This window comes from Ambystoma mexicanum, chromosome 1p (genome assembly GCF_040938575.1).
Source record: "Ambystoma mexicanum isolate Mex_15411 chromosome 1p, UKY_AmexF1_1, whole genome shotgun sequence".
Lineage (NCBI taxonomy): Eukaryota > Metazoa > Chordata > Amphibia > Caudata > Ambystomatidae > Ambystoma > Ambystoma mexicanum.
The window spans coordinates 1,395,878-1,419,707 of record NC_090921.1 but is presented as its reverse complement, the minus strand read 5'-3'; the positions used below and the strand labels follow the sequence as shown (position 1 = coordinate 1,419,707).

At 46.9% G+C, this 23,830-nt stretch overlaps 1 long non-coding RNA gene and 1 other non-coding gene across 2 annotated transcripts in view; both read left to right on the top strand.

Moving 5' to 3' along the window:
- LOC138563678 (uncharacterized) overlaps nt 1–23,830 on the top strand; it is a 311,901-nt gene that overhangs the window by 197,233 nt on the left and 90,838 nt on the right. The window lies entirely within an intron of this gene.
- Nucleotides 19,288–19,359, top strand: TRNAP-UGG (transfer RNA proline (anticodon UGG)). The gene has a single exon. It is a non-coding gene; the product is annotated as a tRNA-Pro (tRNA).

Sequence of the window (23,830 nt, the reverse complement as noted above, 5' to 3'; positions counted from 1 at the left end):
TCTACTGCAAAGCATCCAAATGTGAATTCCATCAGAGACAAGTTACCTACCTAGGATTTGTCCTATCCTCCAGGGGCATTTCCATGGACCCCAAGAAGATATCCGCAGTTGTGAATTGGCCTATTCCAACAGGAGTAAAGGGCATACAGAGGTTTTTGGGGTTTGCAAATTTTTATCGCAAATTTATTCCTTCCTTCTCAGAAATCATACTCCCCTTGACTCGACTTCTTAAGAAAGGGGTATCGTTTGTTTGGAATGAATCAGCTCAGAAAGCATTCGATATTTTGAAGGAAATGTTTACTTCCTCAACAATTTTGATCAACCCTGACCAATCCAAACAATTCATTGTCGAGACAGACGCTTCTCAGAATGCGTTAGGAGCTGTGTTGTTACAGTCATCAGAACAAGGTGAAGAAAGACCAGTGGCATACTTATCCAAGACCTTTAATTCTGCTGAGATAAATTATTCAGTACTTGAGAAGGAACTGATGGCTATCAAACGCGCCTTCGAGGAATGGAGACATTTGCTTTTGGGCTCACCCTTTCCTGTCTTGGTGCGTACTGATCACCAAAATCTCAAGGTTCTCCAAAATGCTCATACCACTAACAGCAGACAAGCACGTTGGGCTTACTTCTTCTTACCTTTTCGGATAGAATTTATATACTGGCCTGGCAGACAGAATTTAAGAGCAGATGCTTTATCCCGTAAGGATTCTCCAACTTCCTTGTTTTGCCCAGAAAAGATGTTCCCCAATGCTCGGTTTATTGCTGTACTCACTGATTTCCTGCAAGAGGTACGAACAGCCACCGCTCGTAATAAGACTTTTTGTGAAGACCTGGCATCTACTTATCTTCTCTCCAAGGAAACAGAATACTACTTTCATGGTACTCAAGTTTTGATTCCCGTTCCTTCTTTACAACTGGAGGTGTTAAAAATCTGCCATGACTCACGAGCTGCAGGACATAGGGGAGTACTTCCTACATTGGAACTCATTCAACGACATTTCTGGCGGCCTTCCATGAGATCTGATGTCCGGGACTACGTTGCCGCCTGTAAGATCTGTGCTATTGCTAAGTCATCTCGCTCCCCACCATTAGGGTTATTAGCAAGAATGCCCATACCAGACCGTCCTTGGCAAATCATTTCCACTGATTTCATATCTGACCTACCACCATCAGTGAATATGACTACTATCATGGTAACTATCGATTACTTCACCAAGTTAGCACACTTTACCCCTCTGCGAAGATTACCAAATGCTCCTTCCATGGCCAACATTTTTCTCTCTGAGGTATTTTCTCGCCAGGGTCTACCGGACACAATTGTGTCAGACAGAGGTCCCCAGTACACCTCTCTCTTTTGGCAACAGGCCTGTCGCATTCTAGGTATTAAACGTGCCCTCTCTTCTGGATATCATCCTCAGACGAACGGCCAAACTGAGCGATTGAACCAAACCCTCGAGGGATATTTACGGTGCTTTATTTCAGCGGCTCAAGACAATTGGGTGGAACTGCTCCCACTAGCAGAATTTGCGTACAACAATTCTTTACATTCTGCTCTCCAGTCCACTCCCTTCTTTTGTACCTATGGTTATCACCCTTCCTTTGCTCCGAGTGTGTCTCCCTCCGATTCTGGCTGTCCGGGTGTGGATTCTCTGATTGCGGATATCCATGAGGGACAGAGACTGGCTAAGCAGTCCTTGCAGAAAGCTCAGGATCGAGCAAAGAAGTATGCTGATCGTCATCGTGGAGACTTTAAGGAACTGACCATCGGGGATTCAGTCTGGTTGGCTTCCAGATTTCTTCCTCGTCATTTGGTCCCATCTAAGCTATCTCCCAGATACTTTGGTCCCTTTCTAGTTCTCTCCAAGATTGGGGCGGCCGCTGTCCGACTTGCCTTACCTGCTTCCTGGTCTCGGATTCACCCGGTTTTCCACCTGTCTCAGATTAAGCCAGTGGTGCGGGATCGTTTTTCTCGCAATAGTGATTCTCTACCTCCTCCGATTCTCACTGACAGTGGTCCTGAATTTGAGGTAGCTGCTATTTGTGACTCACGATTCCATCGTGGTCGATTACAGTTTCTGATTGACTGGAAGGGTTATTCTCCTGCTGAAAGAACTTGGGAGCCAGCTTCTGGGGTTCATGCACCCCGTCTTGTGAGGCGTTTTTTCCTGCTTCATCCGGGTAAACCAGGGGCGCCCTCTCGGAGGAGAGGGCATACTGTTACACATCGCGGCAAGTGGTCTTTATGGGCACGGACCCGCTTGTGCGGCGTCCTGATTCCTAACATTTCTAAGATGGAAACTGGTGAATTTTCCCGACCTGCTGGCTGCGGTCTAGTGGTTGCACGCTCCCTTGACGTGCGGACGACCGATCACGTGATCCTTTATCCGGAAACGAAGCGACCAGTGCTTTGCGTCGCTTCTGCTTTTGACGCTCCGTGAGTTCGCTTCTGAAAACTTTCTCTTCATGCTCTCATTTCTCTCTGTTTGATTGCGGCTCCTACTTACCCTGTGTTACTTTCTCTCGTCAGATCCTCTTCTCAGCCTTTGCTGGTTTCCTTCTCCACCGGCTTCGCGAATCCATCTTATTTGTCTCCCATTCCAGACAGATCCCCTTCTGAGTAAGTTCCCTTTCTCTAGGTTTCCCTTGAATATTCTACCAGGTCCTCATCTTCTGTTATCCTTCCAGACTCTTCCGACTCGCGCTAAGCTGTCTTATTCAGCCAGGGTCCAGATCCGAACTGTTCCCCAGTCCTTTTTGGGTGAGAGTGTTCCCATTGATATCTCTTTCCTTTCCCTTCTATGAACCCTCCTCTAACCTGTTCCCAATTTCTTCACTTCTCATTCCTGCAGACAAGGTGTCTTGCATGATTCCCGGGGGTTCCTGTCAGAGAGGTCCTACCTTCCATCTTAAAACCTGATCTACACGAGCTGGGATTTCGTCCAGGGTTTTCCTCCCATTGAGGGTTTCCCTGGGTGTCCTGCCCGCTCTCCTGGGTTACATTACCCTGGGCTGAGTGGCCAGGGCTGTCACTGGGAAATCTTCACAGCTGCTTTAACCCTTCCAGTTGGAGTCATCGATTGCCAAGGTGAGCTATGTGTGAGCTATAACTTGATTTAATTCTACAACAGCTTACTCATATTTATGCAGTTCCCTAACAGTAATAACAGTGGTAACACCGAGCAACACAGGTTCATTCCCTGGGTCCGTGCTTTGAAGCTTCTGGGTATTAAGTGCGTTATAAATAACATATCATATCATACTCTGGCACAGCTGTTTGTCTGGTAATGTTACTTCTACCATCAATGCAGTGGTAGCACTTCTGGATTCTCTTGGCCTCGAGGGTGAGATAAAGGTAAAATACTTGCCATCTTAGTATCCTCAAAGGACTTGCCTTCTACTTGATGTTTCCTCTTAGGACTAAGAATTCCATCTTTGTTTTTTAACCTGTGTTTCTTTTAATGCCTGATGTTTTAATTGTATTTACCTTCTTTGGAACAATGTTAAAGGTTAACTTGATTCAGCAATAAAACATTTTTTTTTTAAATAAATAAAATGATGCAGGTAATTCCATCTCTGAAAGAGTAATCTGCTGATTAGATTCACCTTTCATAAGCTTCATACCAAAAGCATAGTGTGTACCTCTGACCTGCTGCATCAATATCCTGATCTGCGCACATGCTCTCCCAGCGGCACAGAACAGACTCAGAGGTCACAGGTGGCCATCAAACAGCTACAGTGACAACCAATTCTATGCAGCACAGGGGCTGCATTTGATATGCACCCCTGTACAAAAACAATGTTTGATCATGACTTGCCCATGCTGGTGACCGGGTACACTCTAGAAATAAGCCATGCCTGGGTTAGGGCATAGTGCATGGCACTCCTAATAATCATTACAGCCACATCCAATTTGATATCACACACGTGTCGGCTTGGTAGGCCCAATTCAGCAGTGGAAAGCTTATGTGTCTGCTCCCCGGGCAGACAGGCTGGACCTTGCCCTACTGGCAAAAATGTAGAATGGGATAGTGCATCTCTTCGTCCCTTTGTAAGGGCAGGTAACACCCTTTCTCAGGGACAGCCACTCCATGGGACGCTGGCCAGGGAACAGGAATCAAAGAGCAGGGAAGGGAGCTGGGTTAGACATGGAGACCTCTGTTCATTTGAAGGAGGGTTCCACCATGTTGTTTCTCTCTGCCTTTGCCTCCAATTCAACTAGCACTTTGAGTGTGATGTCAGAAAGGCCAAGTTCACTTCTTTCAAGAACAGGTATTGGAACCCTAAAGCAGGTTAGCTTTACTCCAATCAGCTATGGACTTTTACCTTTAAAAGAAGGGGTCTCACCACACTTAATAAAATCATCATTTGGACTCCAACCCTTAAAGAAGATTTCAATTGACCTTTTTTGCGAGAGTTGAGGTTCCAGAGCCCTCCACCAGTAAGGTGAAGAGTGTGTGCCCAAGGCAGAGGTGAGTTCTATTCCCTAGCCATCCCCAGTGCACATTGGGGATGAACCCGCTGTGGGAGGAAGATCTGCCTCTCTGACAGTGACACTGTTGCCAGGATTTGGTGAAGGACCCCTCAAGGGGTGCAGAAGCCTCCCTTGCTTGGAGACAGAACAAGGAGTAAATTTGTCACTGAGACCCGTCAGTGGGACTCACAGCATCCATAGAGCCAAGACAGTCAAGAACACTGTGTTTCCTCACGTCGAACTAGCCGAGCCATCATCAAGCCACTTTCACTGCATCTCGAACCAGCAGGCCACTCTAGAGCTGCCATTGACACTCCCCCAGATTTTTTAACTGGAACTGCATGCTTGATCCTGTTAGCTGATGCACTGTGCTAGTTGAGCATGTTGTTGCCTCGGCTCTAACAACAAGCTCCTTTGTTGCATCTCTGCCGCCAAATTGCTGTTCATTCCAACAGTATCTTCGCTGGTGATTGCCATCACCAGTCAAACGGACCCGTGTGGACCCTAGAACCCTCGCCATTGGACTCTACATCGAACCAATTAAACTGAGCCAAGGCATGCAGTCGCCAGAGTTTTTGCTGTCTACTCAACCATCTAACCGACCCTGGTGGTATTTATTATCCAATCCGATTTATCAAAGCAATCCAGCCTATCAGTGCATCCAATCACCAGCTTGTCAAACTGATCTTTGAAATGACTCTGATGGCACTCACTATTCGCTCGTCTCCAAGCATTACTTTGAAAAGCCCCATTCGACCCTTACTCAATCCTTCTGCCTGCCTAGGATGCTGAAACAGCCACCCCCGAATGTCCTCAATCTGCACGAACCGCATTGAACTGCTGGATTTGCCTTGGTTGATCCACATAGAAGGTACTATTGGTCGTTACCGTAGATTTACTCGAATACCATTTACCCTAATGTGATTTCACCAAATCCATTTCACCGAAAATGGCAGGGAAAATTGTATATGTGTAAGGCATATTAGGTAGGATGTGGAGTAAGGGTATAACTTAGGGTGGGGAAGGGTTAGCGGGGACCTCGGGGGGTCTCCCCTGCATTAAAAAAATATATTAAAAAACAAGAAGTGGTTTTTCGGGGAAATGGATTCGGTGAAATATATTTTTGAAACTCACATACATCCACTATTGGTCACTAACTGCCACCTCCGCCCATTTGTGGGTCCTAGAGACTGGTTAGGTAACCTGGTGCACCTTTTCACAAGACATATCCTTTTACAAAGAGCAATGTGGTTGTTGAAGTTTCCTTTTCAGACATGTGTTCTCACCCAGAGTGCTGCATTCTCTTTTTTCTGCATCTTCTCTATTCTTTTCACAGGGGAGGGTTTTTGTACAGTTTTTCTGTTTCGTTTTCTAGCAGATGGTGAGTTTTATTAAAGTATAGTCATTTTTATAGAACCTTGATTGGACATTCACTTTATTTTGAGATGTGATACTTTGCTGTTTGGGTCACTACTGAGTCACATTGACACCTCTCTTAAGAGTATATAACCTTCCCTCGGCCCACAAAAGGCGAAGGAGGTATATCGCTTGACTGAGCACGTTTTGCCTTTATGATTGGGATCACTGTTGGCTTGTCGAAGGGCGGGGTCTAAGTAGATCATTTATTCACTACTCACCCCTGTACTCTTGCAGAGCAGAAGTAGTTTAATCACACAAACCATATCAGGTGGGAGGATCATGTCCCCTCTTTATTTCGTTGCCATCTAGTAGTGGCACTTTATGCTTTAGAAATCTAGTAGCAATGGGTTCAAGAATGGAAGGAAAACCAGGACTGGATGGACTGCGCGGTGCACACACGTGGCATCAGACTACTGTAGCTCGCTGTAGTAATTGCAGGTCATGGTGCATATTTACATTCAAAACGAGGTGTTTGAAGAAATGTGGTAACCCAAGAGGTGTAACTGTGCCACATAGCTGGTGTGGGATGCATATCCTGGACTGTTTGTTTCACTGCCTGCATTCTAATATGTGTATATGTGTATATTTGTGTTTGCATTATAAGAGGGAATGAAATGAAAGGAGGCAGGGCTCGGAGAGCTCTCCCTCTTGAGCTCTTCGATCATCCGCCTCCAACTCCCTCAGGGTCAGTCGCTTCTCCAAGCAACAAGTTGGTGGTAAATCTCTTTCTTCGGCTGGGGCCTCCCTCTGGAACAGCCTCCCTGCCTCCCTGAAACATGAGGAGAACCATCTTTGGTTCCCGAAAGCACCTTAAAACCTTCCTCTTTGCTTCTGCTTTCTCTCCCCCTCTCCTCTGCTGAAGACCTGCTGATACTGATACTGCAGGGTTACCTGGCCACCCTTCTGATCTCGGGCCCATGCCCTGCCAGTTGCACGCCTGCACTGCCTCCCTGGCAACCCCTGCACCCGAGGACTGTTTTATGTATCCCGACAGTCCCCCCCACCTGCGCCTATGTCTGCACTCACCCTGCACTTGCCACCAGCTGGCCGCTCTTTTATTTATCTTGTTATATATTATCCCATGTACTGCACTTTCCCTCCCCCCTTGACCCCACACTTTCCTTTCCCCCTTCCCCTGCACTTGCGCGATCTGAATGATACCTGGCCTAGTAAGATTGTTGTCTGTCTTCCCTCTGTTCCCCCTGTCTTGCCTCATTGCGCCTTGAAACAGTTGTGTAAAGGCACGTTATAAATTTCATCTCATATCATATCATATGATATGTGACCTAAGGACAACTTGAGCTCTTTTCAGACTGTCGTCTAGGTGGCATTTTCAAGACAAAGGGACAGAGTCTCAAAACTTACAAATAAAGTAGCAGCCCAATTCACAATGGTAATCGATATGAGTGCATCTTAGATGAGCTCAATCAGATACACCTTTTCCACTTTTGTGCATTTGCGCATTAGGGGGTATTTTGGGCCATTTTAAAACGCATCTCGATTTCACAAACAGGATGCACTTTAAAAAGCCCAGAAACAAGGGCCAATCCCTGCGCCATTTGAAACAGGCGTAGGGGGAGGAGTAAATCAAAGGGGGTCATTACATGTTACGCAGTCTGGAAAAAATGCTGGTAAAATTGCTGGTAATTCCAGTATTTTCCAGACCCGAGAAAAACAAGCTTGCCGGTGGGAGCATTGACTTACCACCAGAACTGACCTGCTGGTAAAATCAGGCCCCCACCGGCAAATAAATGCCAGAATTACCATCACCAGTACTACCTGTGCTGGTAATTCCAGTAATCCCCTCCACGTAGGCCTATGGGACTCCATGGAATGGGGATTTAACACCTTTCCGCCACTTGTAATATCCCAGTAATACCGAGATATCAGGTGGTGGAAAGGATAGGGGCAGTTTTCCGGTATCCCGCTGGAATTCACAGCAGGATACAGGCAAACTTGTAATGAGCTCCACCGTCTCTTCTCATGTTAACACTTCCTCCCTTCTTCCCATCTATCAATCTGGCTTTCGCCCTCTCTATTCTACCGAATAGTATGTGACTCACTTTTCTCTAGCCAATCTCTTCTCTTAGCTTTACTTTATCTGTCTGCCCCTTTTGACACTGTCCATCACTCCCTTCTTCTTCATTATCTATCTGATCTTGGTTGTCGTGGTATTTTTCTTCAAATGTTTGACTTTTATCACTCTAATTGCACTTACTCTTGGGCTGGTCTAAATTGTCCTATCTTCTCTCTTCAATATGGGTTTCCCCAAAGCTGGGTCCAGGGTACCCTGCTTTTCTCTCTTTACATCATTCCTCTTGCGTCTCTTATCTCTTACTTTGGTCTTTCCCATCATCTTTATGCTGAGGATACCCAGCTCTTTCTCTCTTTCCGTTCATTCTCTCCATCTATACATTCTGCTTTGACTTCTTGCCTTCTTGCAATTCAGCATGTCGGCCCACTTTCTCCATCTAAATTCCTCCAAGACTGATTTTTTTTCTTACCAGTCATACCGTACCCCCCCCCCCCAAGACCTCAGTCAATCTCTTTTCTCCCTTGTTCTCTCCCCATTTCCTTCTCTGCCCAGAATCTTGCTTTGTTTCTTTCTCTAGTCATATTTCCCTTTCCCCCTCTGGTCGGTTCCAGCTCTTTAACATCTGCAGTCTAGATCTTTTCTTACCTTTACGATTAACTTTCACTGTCTGGTTTTTAAATGCCTTAACGGCCTTGCGCATCCCTGTGCCTCGTCTCTCATTTCTTTCTATGTCCCATCTTGCTCTCTCTGATCTCAAGTTCTTTTTCTCACTGTACCTCCATCTCCTGCTAATTCCTGTTTCTGTTCTTTCTTCCTTCTGGTCCCTAAACACTTGAACACGCTCCTTCTCTCCCTTGGTTCCCTCTCGTCTTTTGCTGTTATCCACTCTTTCTTGAAAACACACTTGTTTACTTGTTAATTTGTTTACTCTAGATCATATCACATTATTTATTTCATCTCATTTTTGTACAGTGCTTTGGCCTATAGCACTATATAAATACAAATCAGATCAAGTCAAACAATGACAGTGTTCTTTTTGACCCTGTCATGAGTTTTTATTGAAATGTGACAGCCATGGATTAAACCACTGCTGTCACACTTACATGTCTATCCCCCAACCAGGGATGGAGATGTGATTTTTTGGTATTACCCAAATTGACCTTTTGCACAATGGACCTAGTTTTACTGGTCCTAATTGACCTTCTGCACAATTGACCTTTATATTATTTTAGTTATTTTATATATGTATTGGGTTGATTTTGGATTTAAAATAATATAAGGGGATTGGGTGGGGTTTGCAGGGGTTTTTGGATTGGGTGGGGATTGCGGGGGGTTTCTCCCCGCATATATGTCCTAATTGACCTTCTACATTAGGTCAGTTCTCAACCAGGTCAATACTCCCGAGGTCAATTGTGAAAAGGTCAATTAGTATACAACCAGTTTTTTACTGGCATTTCAACGAGATGGCCTTTTAACGACCTGTCTCAGTGAAATGCGCTCACAGCAATCACGTGATTGCTGGGAGCCTGTCATACATTCGTTTTGGGAGTGCAAATGTATGCTAGTTGGCTGGCTGAAATGCTCAGGTAAGCTTTGAGAATGCGGTGACGTGAGCATTTCTAAAAATAGCGCAAATGATGCAAGCACATTCTCTGTGCTCCTTACGTTTGCGCCACTTTCTGAGAATCTTGCCCAAAGTCTCCTGCTTTTTTCACTGCTTAAAACAGGCACGCAGCTTTTTGTTATGCTTAACGTGAATAAAATGCTCTGTTCTATTAATAAAGAGTAAGCAATGTTTTGCTTGTCAAGCCAGCAGACATCATGGTGGACATCTTGAACTTATCTTTACCTTCAGTGCTTGGAAGCTGCTGCAAGATGGTACAGGTGCTACACAGGCAACCGACCGACATTTGGTAGCATTATGTGGCCTCCTTTCCACTCGTTCATCCTCTTTGCTTTTCCCACCCACCCTACCTTTTATTTTGATGTTAGAAGTTGTAAAGGTGTTTAACTTGCCTTTCTGTGGAATCCGTAAATTTGTTTGAATAAAAAAAAACGAATGTGAGATTTATTCTAATATTGGCTATACGAAAATTACTACAGACGAAAATGTCGAATAAATCCTCCATTCGGTGTCATTATAGTGAACAAGGGCTGTGGGGGTGAACACCACACTCCTGTTCACTATAATGCCACCTGGGATTGCAGGGGTGTCCCCCGCACCCTATTGAATAAATCCACGAGCATTTCGCCAGATCAATGAGGCAACGTCCTCAGCAACGCCCACATAGGAAGGTGAACCTGTCCAGTGGATGAAGGTGAAGAGGGAATTGTCTCACCACCCTAGAGATATCCGGATTCGGGATGAAGGTCTGAGTGAAATCTAGCATCGGAGTAACCAAGCTCGATTGAAAGTTTGATCAAATTCAGGTGCTCCCTGAATAAAGCTCAATCCATTTTTTTTTTAAAACACTTTTTTTAAAAAGAGGACCCTGCAGCACCGGCTCCCATTAACGTAAGTGAAGGGATCTGGTGTTGCAGAGGGAAGCAGGAGACGGCGGCACACAAGGAGGGGTGCCGCCAAGAGGTAAGTACGGGTTTGGGGGGCTGTGGGTTGTCAGAAATGTTCAGGGGAGTCATTTTCGTTCAAATTACTTTTGTTTTTTTTCTCCCTGGAACATTTCTAATTCGGTAAATTCACAGCAATCCCCTTTTTGTTTCTTGAAAGCAGATACACATTGATTAATGAACTGGTTGGTGTCCGTGGTGAGGATTAGACTTTGAATTGCTAGTTTGCCTGTCACAATTTTAAATATCCTAACATTGTCACGTTTCCAATCACTGCACAGAGCAGGTAGAATGTGTAATTTTGAGCATAAAGCTATGATGTATGGCTGCCCCTCATGACAGCTGAGTTCTTGCACTGACTCACACCTGCTTGTCTAACTGGAGACTCCCTGAATCCGCCACTATACTGACAACAGGGCAAATGTTGACGTGTTTGAGACACTCCACACCCCGCCTCTCCTGAAAGACAATTGCCCTCTTTTTTCTAAATTCTGAAATCGTTTTCATGTATTCCCACGAGAAGTTGATGGCAGAACATCTATGGTTAAGGGAATTCTTCACTACGAGCAGCATTGAAGATCAATTTGCACCCGAAACATTGAGCTCACTTGACTACAGGAGTACGGCTAGCTAAAAAGAAAAGTGTGAAATTCACACTGGAGTCCGCTTCTGCGATATCAGCTTTACGATTCCGCGGCCCTGGTCTTGCACAGAGCGGCGGGGATGCAAGGAAACAGCGAAACGGTTCTCTTTGCTCTGCGTGATGAAACAGCATGGTGTTTCATTCCCATGTTGGTTTGGTGTAGTGAGACCACTGGTGGAAATGGAAAAAATGTGGTGGGGATCCCACAACACAAGGGCCGGGGCGGGAGGGAGTATTTTGGGGAGACCATGCTTGAGGGGGCGTGGTCTAGAGGGGGCAGGGCACATAGTGGTCATCCAGCAATGCTGGAATACTTTAAAAAAAAAAGTTAAAAATAAAAAAACGCCTGCGACGCAGCATTGCCTTTTACCGCCGGCTTTGGCACTCGTGTGTAATACACAATGCTCACTACATGTACAACTGAAAGGAATCAGTTGTACATGTAGTGAGCATTGTGCATTACACACCAGTGCCTAAACCGCAGTAAAAGATAATGCTGCGGTCGCGGCCGCTTTTTTTTCTTTATTTCTTTTTTATGTATTCCAGCGCTGTTCATGGGCTTGGGCGGCTGACTCTGGCCGGATCCCGAGATCCGGCTTCATATCTGGTGCCGGCTCTCAGATCCGCCGAGAGCCGGCCCAATGACCAACACTGAGTAAGACAATACAGATAACCCCTGCTAGCTGCGCAGGGAATATTAATTCTATTAAAGACTAGGAGGCGAGCATTATGCTTCAACTTCATTTATTACTACTCTTCAGCAGTTTCAACAAACTATAACAAGTGACTTTTCTCCTTTTGAACTACCAATCCCATAGTCTCTGTAGTCCTTCCTCTCCAGCTCAGCTATGACCACATCCTGTCCCTGAGCTCCCCCTTTCTTTTACGAGCTCTGAACGTCACTTGACCATTAAACTTTTCTGTCTCGCCAACAGAGCGAAGACTTTTTCCACTCCAACTGGTTGCCAGCTCCTCATGCTGCTCTCTCGCCTTCTCGTTGCTAGTCTCTCCACTCAACTATTCTTCTGCTCTTCCCCTAAGGAAAATACAAAATAAAATATCAGGTTGGTGTCCAACTTTGTTATCATATTGTCACCAAATATGCATACAGAAACATATGATTAACAATAGCAGCGGGTGGGAACTAATGCTCGCCTCCTAGTCTTTAATAGAATTGATACTCCCTACGCAGCTAGCAGGGTTAATCTTTATTCTGTGGCAAGACTGGAGCCAAGCATTATGCTTGTTCAAAGCTGTCCCAATACTGTAACCGCTAAATTCTCAGAAGGCTTAAAGAAAAATTCTCTAAAAGTCTGATCATTAGCCCAGTCTGCTGCTGACATGATCTCTTGTAAGGGTACCCCTGATGTATATGCTTTAGACACCATCGCTCCCCTTACTGAGTGCGCCCCATATTTCTGTAAGTCAATCCCTGCTGCCTTCATTACCTCTCTGACCCATCTCGCGATGGTAGCTGTTTTTATAGCATGGAAAGGCTTCCTAGGCGCTATTAGCAATTGAGTAGAACTCGCTGCTCTATTTTCTGCTGTCCTAGTTTCGTACTCTGATGCAGCTTGCTACACACCATTTGATATTATTCGGAAAATAAGGCTAATGCACTGTCGAAGTACCTGTCTTAGTCCTTTGCACTACCACAAAGGTCACTCCTTCCCGCCCGAATGTCCTTCTATTAATCTTTAGCGCTTTGATATCCAAAACACGTTTACAAGATATAAGGCACAGTAACATTGCTAATTTGCCTGAAAGTTGTTTGAGAGATAGGTATCTGTTCGCTGGCCGGCTCTCTAATAGTCGCAGCACAACTGTTATGTCCCATAACACCTTGTATTTAGACTCAGGAGGCACCTTAAACTTAGCTCCTCTTATGAGCCTGCTTACTGCCGGGTGCTCTCCTGCTGGCACTCCCTCGATCGGTAGGTGCCCCGCAGAGATCGCTGATCTGTACACTCCTATGGTGCGGAATGCTTTCTGTCCTGTAGGAGCTGCGCTAGGAAATTCAGTATAGCTACTACAGGCGCTGAAATGGGATGAAAATCTCTCCTTCTGCACCAGCTAGTCCACTTGGCCCAAGCCGCGTCGTAGCTCCTCCTAGTCGATGGAGTCCAGGATTCTGCGATGAGCTCTGCAGCTTGCATCGAAATGCCTGGCAGGTCCCATCATTTCCTGATATCCTGCACGCGATGAGCGGGAGTGTCCCTCTCACTCTCAGAGGATGACACCGTCCAGATGGGTCCGTGAGTAGTCGCTCTCCTTCGGGGAGGACTCTCGGCATGTCTATTGCATGTTCCATCAGTGTTGCGAACCACACTTGTGATTTCCACAACGGTGCTACTATCACCAGCTCCGCTTTCTCCCTCCAACATTTCACTAGTGCTCTGCTCAGCATCATGAACGGAGGGAATGCGTAATGGAGTCCTCCTGCCCAGTCCTGCAGAAATGCATCTGTTCTGCTTGCGTCTGTGTCTAACCTCCAGCTGAAGTAGCTGGTTGTCTGTGCGTTGAGGCGAGACGCAAATAGATCCATACGTATCGGACCCCATCTCCGATCCAGAATCTGAAATACTTCGGGATCTAGCCTCCAGTCGGTGGGGTCTGTGAGGTATCAGGAATTTCAGTCCGCTACCGTGTTCAGTGCTCCGGGAAGGTATTCTGCTGTAACTGACGTTCCTGTCTGCAAACAATAGTGCCAACAATCTTTCGCTAGCTCTGCTAGCATCTTGGATCTCCTTCCGCCTAAGTGGTTTATGTACCGCACTGCTGAGATGTTGTCCATCTTCAGCAGTACGCCTGACTTCACTTTGTCTCTCGTGAAGGTCTTTATGATGAAGGAGCCTGCTAGAAGCTCTAGGCAGTTGATGTGTAAGTTCAACTCCTCTTCGCTCCACTTGCCCCTTTCTGCAACTCTCCGCAACGTGCACCCCAGCCTAAACAACTGCCGTCCGACTCTATGATCAGGTCTGGTCGGTCTCCGAAAATGATATGATATGATATGGCATGTGTAACGCGCCTATACACAAGTTTTTCCAGGCGTCCATACTCTGCAACCACCATTCCAGTTCTGTGATGGACTCCTGATCTAACGGTATCAGTTGATGATACTTCAATCCTTGTTGGAGGTGCCTTATCTTCAATCTTTGTAAGGCTCGATAGTGTAAGGGACACGGAAATATGGCTTGTATGGAGGTCGCCAAGAGGCCCAGTATTGTCGCGAGAACTCTCCTTCTTCCTCAGACACAGCCTGATCTCTCTTTTGATATCTCGAATCTTCCTTGCAGGAAGCTTTAGCGTGGCTTTCCTTGTGTCTAACACGAAACCAAGGAAGTCTAACCTCTGTGCTGGCTTGGTATCTGACTTCTCTGTGTTCACTAGAAAACCTAGTGACTGCAATAGGTCTAGGACCCACCTTGTCTGATATTCTAGCGCTCCTCGATCCTCCGCTAGGAGCAAAGGTCGTCTAGATCTATTATCAATCTTATTCCTTTCTCTCGGATCGCCGCCTCTATGGGTTTCATCTGCTTGGTGAACGCCCAAGGCGCTGACGCAAGCCCAAAGGGCATCGTCTTGAATTGCCAGAGCTGCTTCTTCCAGCGAAAAGCCAAGAATCTCCTGAACTGTTTCTGCACTGGTATCGTCAGGTAAGCATCCTTTAAGTCTAGCCTCGTCAGCCAGTCTCCCTGTCTCAGGGAGTCTCTGAGTTGGTGGATCCCTTCCATCTTGAAATGATGGTAGACGATCCAATCCATCCGTTCAACTCTTTCAGGTTTATTACTGGTCATACTTTCTCCTTCCTGTGAATGAGAAACATGTTGCTTATGAAACTCGGGGCTACTGAGCATTTCTCTATGGCTCTTTTCTTCGCTAGGAGCCATAGCTTGATATTTAGGGATTCCTGCTCTGCTACTGCTAGGCGCGGGCGCTGGGGTATTCGGCTCTGCACTGGTGTCTGCATAAATTCTATCTGCAGACCTCTGACGGTTTGCAAAATCCAGGCATCGCTGGAAAGCGCACGCCAGTTTTCCCAGAACATACTGGTCCTCCCTCCTACTGGGGGGTAGGCAATCGCTCTTACCTGGTGTAAATCCTTATCCTCGTCTGAAACCTCTGCCTCTGCGCCCTCTGGTGTTGCGGTCTCTGGCTGGAAAGAAATCATCCTGATGGATGTTCTCCCAGTATTGCGCTCTATGGTTGGGGGGGTTCTTCTCCATCCTTGTTGGCGACCAGTCGTGCGACCCCTGTAACGGCCGGTCCCGGCAAAAAACTCTATGCGGGATGTTCTTTCAAATGGATGCTTGGGCTTCCTCCAGCGATGTGTAAGTGCCCACGAAGCGACCAATTTCTTTTCTGAAAGTTTCCCCGGATAAGAGGCCCTGAGCTGCTTCTCCAGCTTCATAGGATGCTAACTTGCTGAGCTTTGAGTCGATCTTTAGCAACAGGCCTCTCCTTCTCTCCGATGCTATAGTGCAGTTCGCATTTCCCAGAAGGCAAACGGCTCTTTAAGCCAACCTGCCAGGGCTTCTGGATCTACTTCCTCTCCTGTATCTCTCGCACTTTATGCTAAATCCATGATCTTAGCGAGAGGGCCTGCCAGGTCTAGCACTTTCGCCTGGCAACTCTTCCAGGATCTGCCTATACCCTTCCGTGGGTCCTTGTTAGTCTTAGACACAAAGGTAAGCATCTTGTGGTCTAGTTCGGGGGTCTCTGCAACTTTCCCTTGTAGGTCGGGACGAGGGCATTCTGTCCGGAGGTGCTGTCTAACCTCCTTGTCTAAGGCCTTTCTCAGCCTTGCTGTCATGTATTGTGCCACCCTAGGGGACGGCTGCCAGTAGGAAGATCTCAGATTGCGGATGCTCTCTGGATCAAACATGTCATCTTGCTCCTCCTCGAGGTGCTTCTCCTGGCGGGTTCTCTTTCCCCCGCTGGGCCTTGCCCATTCCTCCTCGACTGGCTCTTCCGACTCTCGGGGGGATAGTTCCCCTTCTACTAGCTCCTCTTCCAAGCCCAGGTCTTCTTCTCCTTCATTTTCTTCCCCAGGAGTGGGGGTCGTGAGGTCTGGCACTGCCTGACGCTGCAAATAGGCCTCCTTAAGCTTTGCGAAGGCATCGGCAACCTCCGCGGCCTTATCTATCACCCCTTCCATAGGGCCCTGGGGGTCTGCAAAGGCTTTCCTCTTGCGGGCCTGAGTACTCCCCTTAGACCCAGCTCCAGAGGGTTCAATGGGCGTGCAGTTTGTCCTCGTGGTGCTATCTTTAGGCTGGTGAAGCATTGCTTCTAAAGTCTCCAGTCTTTCTTGAAGGGGTCTCACCCCTTGAGCCACAGCATCTACTAGGGAATTCCCCAGCACCTCCTTGAAGCTGGCAGCTAAGTCCAATGACTGCTCCTTTTCGCTCCATTCGAACTCCGACATGATTAGGAGTGTGTTGTGTGCCTGAATACCTGTAAAGGTGTCTTTGCCGCCCACTTCCTAGTAGAAACTTTGCTTGGGATAAATCCCTAGTGTCTTTTCACTTTCCCATTATGTAAAAAAAAAATATATATTTTGTATTTATTTTTTATTTTCTGTGTGGCTGCGCTGGACTCTCTGTACTTCTTTTTGCCAGATGTGGCTTTAGTTCTTTCTTTTCTGTTGTGAGGCTGTCTCCTCCAATATCAGGCAGAGCTTAGTTCTGCAGATGTGTGCTGGCTCCACTGATTGGTGCTTTGAGAAGCTGGAGCCTTAAGAGTCATATGCAGAGGTGTTCCCTTTGGTGTTGTGCGAACTGATTGGCTGTGCAGCGTTATTAAAAAAATGCTAATTCACTATCTACACGCTGCGCCTGTGTGTGAGCGCTCTCCCTGGTAAAGTATGCTCTGTGTCGCAGATTCAATGCGACGGAGCGCAACCAGCACTGGGCTCCGGCTCCGCCCGCGCGAAGGTGGGGGCCGGAGAGCTCTGTGCTACGTAACCCTCTCGAGGGTTTTCTTGATCGCGTTTCGGCGCTCGGCTCCACCCCACGAGGGATGGGGGGGGTTTCTGCGCTCCTACCTCGTATGAGGATCTGCGAGCTCCACGGTCGCTCTGCGAAAACCCCTAAGGTGCCTGTCATACAGCACAGGGCTGAAGCGCTGCTGGAGCTCCTAGTTCCAAGATACGGTCAAGGTGAATCTCGCCCTGCGGCAGGAAACCGCTGCCTCTGTTAACACGTGCTGACATAAACGCCTCTCTGCCACCCTATTGTGCGATTCTAACGTAACGTGTTGTACAATGCTATGCTCAAGAGTCTATATATTATTTATACATTCTCTGCTACTAAGATGATATCTGATATAAACTTGTACATTCACTTCTACTGAGATATATTCTATAAGCTATGCCAATTATACCCACATAGTGAGGTAAAGAAAATGTTACTTATCTGCTTGAAGAGCAGTAAAGGAAGAGGAGGAGCTCAAGGAGAGGATGTGGTCATAGCTGAGCAGGAGACAAAGGAATACAGAGACTAGGGGATTGGTAGTTCAAAAGCACAAAAGTCATTTGGGACATTTTCAATATTGTGGTTTTGTTATAGTTTGTTGAAACTTCTGAAGAGTCGTATTAAATTAAGTTGAAGCATAATGCTCGCCTCCAGTCTTGCCATAGAAGAAACTTTGCACAGGTCTTTTTTGATCGGTGCTAGTTTTGCCAGAGAACCATGAAACTTTGTGCGGTTCTTTTCTGGATGGTGTTAGTTTTGAGCAGTGACACAAAAGACGTTGCGTGTTTTTTTAAAATTCATTTTAGGTTCACACAGGGACACGAGAAACTGTGTGTGTTTTTTTCTAAAACTGCGTTACTTTAGCGCGGCAACATGAGAAACTTCCTGTGATTCTTTTCGAACAGTGTTAACTCCACGCAGTGACACGAGAAACTTTGCGTGTTTCTTTTTATCCATGCCTTGTTTCGCACAGCAACATGAGAAACTAAACATGGTTCTTTACGATACGCAGGCTTGGCAGAACAGCAGAGCAGGGCCAAGCAGATTGAAATCTGACAGATTTCGCTTTCAAGGCTGGCGCAACAGTTTCTAACAATTTTTCCCACCTCTACACAGGAGATTCAGGCGCCTCAGGAGGACTCAGCTAAGTGTCCTAATTTCCTTGGGATATCATCAGTCACTGTACCGCCCCTAGCTGAGTCCTCGCTTTCCTTGACAATAAGTCCACTCATGGCCCCCAAACCAATCACTGATAGTAACAGACAGAAAAGCAAGTAGAGACGATAACAGGAAACAAAGGCAGCTAATTGATAAGCCCAGGCCCCTCTCAATGAGGGACAGTCGCATCCTTTTCACTAAAGGGCAGTCATGTCCCTCTCACTGAAGGGCAGTCCTCTCCCTGTCGCTGAGGGGCAGTCTTGTCCCTCTCACTGAGGTGCAGTCCTACTCCTCATTGAGAGGCAGTTTAGTACCTCTGACTGAGACTCAGTCTTGTCCCTCTCACAGAGACTCAGTCCTGTCCCTCGCACTGAGGGGCAATCCTGTCCCTTCCACTGAAGGGCAGTCCTGTTCTTTTCATTGAGAGGAAGTGTTTTCACCTTTTCACTGAGACATAGTCATGTTCCTTTTTCTGACTGGCAGCCAGGACCCTTTTGCTCTGAGGCAGTTGTGTCCCCTTCGCTGACAGGCAGCCATGACCCTTTCACTGAGACATGGAAGTGCCCATTTCGCTCAGGGTAAGACCTATCTGTTTCATTGAGAGGCAGTCATGTCTCTTTCAATGATACCCAGCTGTGCCCCTTTTCAGGGAGGCCCAGCCTTATCGCTTTCACTTGGAGGCAATTGTGTACCTCCCACTAAGACGGGCCTGTGTCCCTTTGATTGTATGCAGTATGTCCCTAACATACCATTGAGAGACAGCGAGAATGGTGGATGTGTCACTGAGAGAGAGTGATTTCCCACACTATAACTGAGATAGTGTTGTCACTGAACTAATTCCTCAGAGGCTTCAAGACACTGTCATTGAAGGATATATTACTGTTATTGAGAGACATGGTCATATTCACTCTGTTGCTGAGTATTAAATGTCACTGGGTCTAACAGAACTTCGGTGAGACAATAAAATCATGGTTGTGTGAAGTATATAGAGCATCCTGCTCAGTAGGATCTGTATGGCTCGTTGGTCTAGGGGTATGATTCTCGCTTTGGGTGCGAGAGGTCCCGGGTTCAAATCCCGGACGAGCCCTGTTTTTGTAAACTAAACGTTTCATTTTTTAAAACAATTATTCGTATCTATCACCATTGGTAATACGCAGGCATTTAAAAATATTTCTTTGCTTTTTGATTAAAATACTTTTTCATTTAACAATTGATTTCAAGGCCCGTGATAAAGTATAATGAGAAAAGATGTATGCAATATCCCGTCCATCCCCCACTTACCAACAACAGTTCTATCACTAATCATGTGTTATCCAACATTAATTGCATTCAGTTGGAAATTGACTTCACCCAGAATATGACAATAATGCGAGTTTAAACAAAATGATTCCCTCCGCTTAAACCCGTGATGAAGCTTAGGAAATGTTCTGAAGATTGTAAACAAACGTGGAAGCTCACAATATTTTCCGTTTTATTTTATTATTCCGTCGCAATTACAGTATCTTGCAAAGACAAGGGGCAGACCCTATACAGGACGTAGCTGCCCCTCCCTGGAGCCAAAAATATTCATTGACTTGCTCCTCCTCCTCCTAGGCGAGTGACGGGCTGGGGGAAGGGCGGGTGGGCTGGGAAGAGGCTACCCACTGCAGCGATTTCACTGCACCATTAGGAAGGATCGCCCCCTCCCCCTTTAAGTAGAATTAGAAATCGAGGGGGGCTCTCTTTAGGTAGGGTGACCAGATATGAAAAGTAAAAAACCAGGACAGTGCAACTAACATAAAAGTAGGACTCATTCTTGAAAGTGGCTGTCAAGGCACTACACTGCAGTAGCGTTTGCAGGAGAAGAGGGTTTAGGTGTTACTGTTCAAGTAAACACATATTATAATTAATTTAGTGCAAACTAACACTATCTTAAGTTATAAAATGCAGCATTTCTTCTGTGCGAGATTGTGCATACCTGCCTGCCATCTATGAAGAGCTACTACAAAAAACCGGGGCCACTGCAGTGTCCAATGGAAACATAATCTTGACAAAGAGGGACAGAGCTCCAAATTCCAGGACAGTCCCGGAAAAACCTGGACGTCTGATCACCCTACTTTAGGGGGCGCAAGGCTGCCTGTGCCCCCTAAAGAGAGCTCGCCTAATTGGGGATAGGGGGGGTGGGGGGCTGGTAAAAGGATTAGAGCTGGGGCGCACTGTTAGCGGGTGGAACCGCTTGGAAATAAGCATGCGGACACCAGCGGATTAACAGGGTACCTCTTTATTTAAAATACAAGTACCAACTGCCGAACCCGCGGCACATCCTTCCACTTGACGTCACTTCCTCTCGTGACGTCCCCCTGCAGAGGCTGCCTTAAAGGGCTAGCCTCCGGTAACAACACCCACGGACAAATGTCCTTATTACAACATCTTTAATTTAACTGTCTGACAAGCTGTCAACATTCTTCCACCTATCTTGGAGGTCTCTTGATGCTCCTCTGGGGTCGTCCGCGCGGCTCCTGCTGTGAGCCGCCATCAGCCTCTTCATCCAGTCCTGGCTGACGTTGCCCACGTGGTCCAAGGGAAACCCATGTATCATCATGAATGTCGACATAGTCTGGGTCTGGATCCACAGGTGGTGGCTTCTCTTCTGCCCCTGTCGTGACATGTTTGAAACGCAAACTGTTTCTGGTTATTTCTAGTTCTCCATTTGCAGCCGTTATCATGGTCCCTTTTACGGCCACCACCTGTAGCGGCTCGGGTGAGAACTGGGAGTCTGTCTTTTTCGTTACAACCTGTTGTAGCCACACTTCATCTCCTATTTGGAACTCTTTGGTTTGCGCCCTCCTCCTTTTGTCTGTCTGTTCCCGTGCTTTTTCTTTTGTTTCTTCATCTCTTCTGATGACTTCTTGGTCTGCTTCTGGTCTCGATATTGGGTTGTTGACCAGCCTGGTTCTGACTTGATACATTATCATGAGTTCTGCCGGTGCTTTGTTGGTGGCCTCATGAGGCGTGTTTCAGTAGTCTCTCAGCATTCTGCACAGCGCTTGATGCGGTTCAGTCCCTTCTATGCGTGCCCTTTTTATGGTCTTTTTAATGGATGCCATAAATCTTTCTGCCATGCCATTGGCTTGAGGCCATCTTGGTGTAACTCTTTGGTGGTGAAATCCCATATGTGTCGCAAACACTCCAAATTTGTGTCTGCTGAACGGCGCGCCGTTGTCTGACTTTATCGTATACGGTATTCCCCATTCACTGAAGACTTCATCAAACGTAGCAGCTACATGTGCAAATGCCGTGGATTTGACCCTTTTTACAATGGGATGCCTGGAGTGCTCAGCTATAAGTAGTAGCAGGTAATATCCCACTTCAAGTGGGCCGTAGAAATCGACAGCAACTCTTTCCCACGGGTGGTCTGGGATTGTGGTCACTCTGAGTGGCACTGGGGGTTCTGGTTTCGCAGTGCACTGGCATGCTGTGCAGTTCTTGACCCATCGGTCGACCATGTCGTCCATGAAGGGGAACCAGACGTTGCATCTTAGTTGCCTTTTCGTGTTTTCCGCCCCTTTGTGGCCTTCATGTGCGGTCTTGATGACATCCGATCGTAGTGCAGTGGGAATTACTATTCTGCATCCCCTTAATAGAATGTACTTGTCCTGAACTGCTAGTTCGGTGTGCACTCTGGCCAGTCCCCCCATCTCATCCCTGCACGCCCCCGGGTGCCTTTGGACTGCTCTGCGGAAGTCTTTCCATTTGTTGTTTTCTGTCAGGCTGATTGCCACAGCCATGGAGGGGTCTGCTGTTGAAGCTGCAGCAATGGCTTCAATGGAGACAGCAGGGGGTAATGCATTGGCAGTGATGTAGCTGATATATTCCGAGTCACCTGGCCTTGGGGTTGGACTGCCAACCGGGTGTCTTGAGAGGTAATCTGCGGGATTGTTTTCACCCCCCGGTCTGTGAATGATGTCGAAGTCGTATTCTTGCAAGCGGATTCCCCACCGCTCAATCCTGGGTGGCATCTTTGTTCGTGAATTGACAAAGAGGATAACAGAGCTTGGTGATCAGTGATCAAAGTAAATTTATTTCCAATAATGAAGTTATGAAAATGCTTGCACGCCCAGACGGCCGCTAGGCTCTCTTTTTCTGCCTGGGAATATGCAGATTCTGGGGGCGCCAAGGCCCTGCTGGCGTAGGCAACCACGTGCCTCGGATAGGTGTCCTGTCCACTGGTCTGGGCAAGGATGGCACCCAGACCCACCAGGCTGGCATCTACAACTATTTCCATGTTCCATTCGGGGCCGAAATATGCAGGTTTTCTGGCTTCAGCAAGGGATTGTTTGATGGTGTCAAAGGCAGATTGGCATTCTCTGGTCCAGTTGAACACGGTGTCTTTTTGTAGCAAGTGCCTAAGGGGTTCAGTTATGGTTGCGAAATGTGGTAGGTAGCGAGCGCAGTATCCGGCCACTCCTAGGAATGATCTGACATCGGCAACTTGACAGGGTTTTTGGAGATGAAGGATTGTAGCAACTTTGTCTGGGTCAGGGGTCATGCCATCACCTGAAAAGATGTGGCCAAAGAACTTGAGCTTCGCTTTACTGAAACGACATTTCTCGATGTTAAGGTTAATCCGGCTTCCTGCATCACCTTGCACGCGGCACGAAGGGCTTCATCATGTTCCCTGCGTGACTTACCAAATACAAGAATTTCATCACTGTAGTTTAGGGTCCCTTTGATGGGTCGTATTATTTGTCGAATTGTCTCATCAAAGATTTCGGCGGCTGAGGAGATTCCGAAATTTAACCGCTTATAGCGGAATAGTCCATCATGTGATGCAAAGGTAGTAACAGGCCGTGATTCATGATGGAGCACAAGCTGGTGGTACCCCTGATTTGGATCTAACTTCAAAAAGAGTATGGCTTTGTTCAGTTGGACGATCATGTCCTCAATTTTTGGACCTGGTGACGTTCCCGTTGTATGGCCGTGTTGGCCACTCTCATATCTATGCAGAGCCGTAGTCGTCCACCCCCCTTTGGGACGATTACAAGGGGGGAGACCCATGGTGTTGGACCAGTGGCGGGTTCGATGATGTCATCGCGTAGAAGTTGGTTCAGTTGTTTCGAAACTGCCTCTTGTAGATGGAACCCAACTCTGCGCGGGTGTTGTGGGACCGGGCGAATCGCTGGATCAATGTGCAATTTGATAGGTGGGCCTTTCAATCTGCCTAGGCATTGGCACAGTCGGGGAAATTCCTTCACTATCACTTCCTTCCTGATGGTCGTGGTGACAGGGGATTCTAGATCCATGTTGTACACATGGCCCTGTTTGCTAGTGTAGGGTGGTGATGAGCTGATGACATCACCATCCTGGACGGGTATGTTAATCAATCCCAAACAAGAGGCGGTTCTGTACCTCAGTAGACATCGCCCTTTGGTGGGGTTCCTGATGACATGAATGATAGTAATGGCAGATTTGTTCCCAAACGTGAGCCATCTTTTAAATGAACCCACACTGTGTAAGGGGGTGTCTGCGCTCCATTGGTATATCTTGGAGGTTGTTGGGGTTAGTGTGGGCTTGTTTTG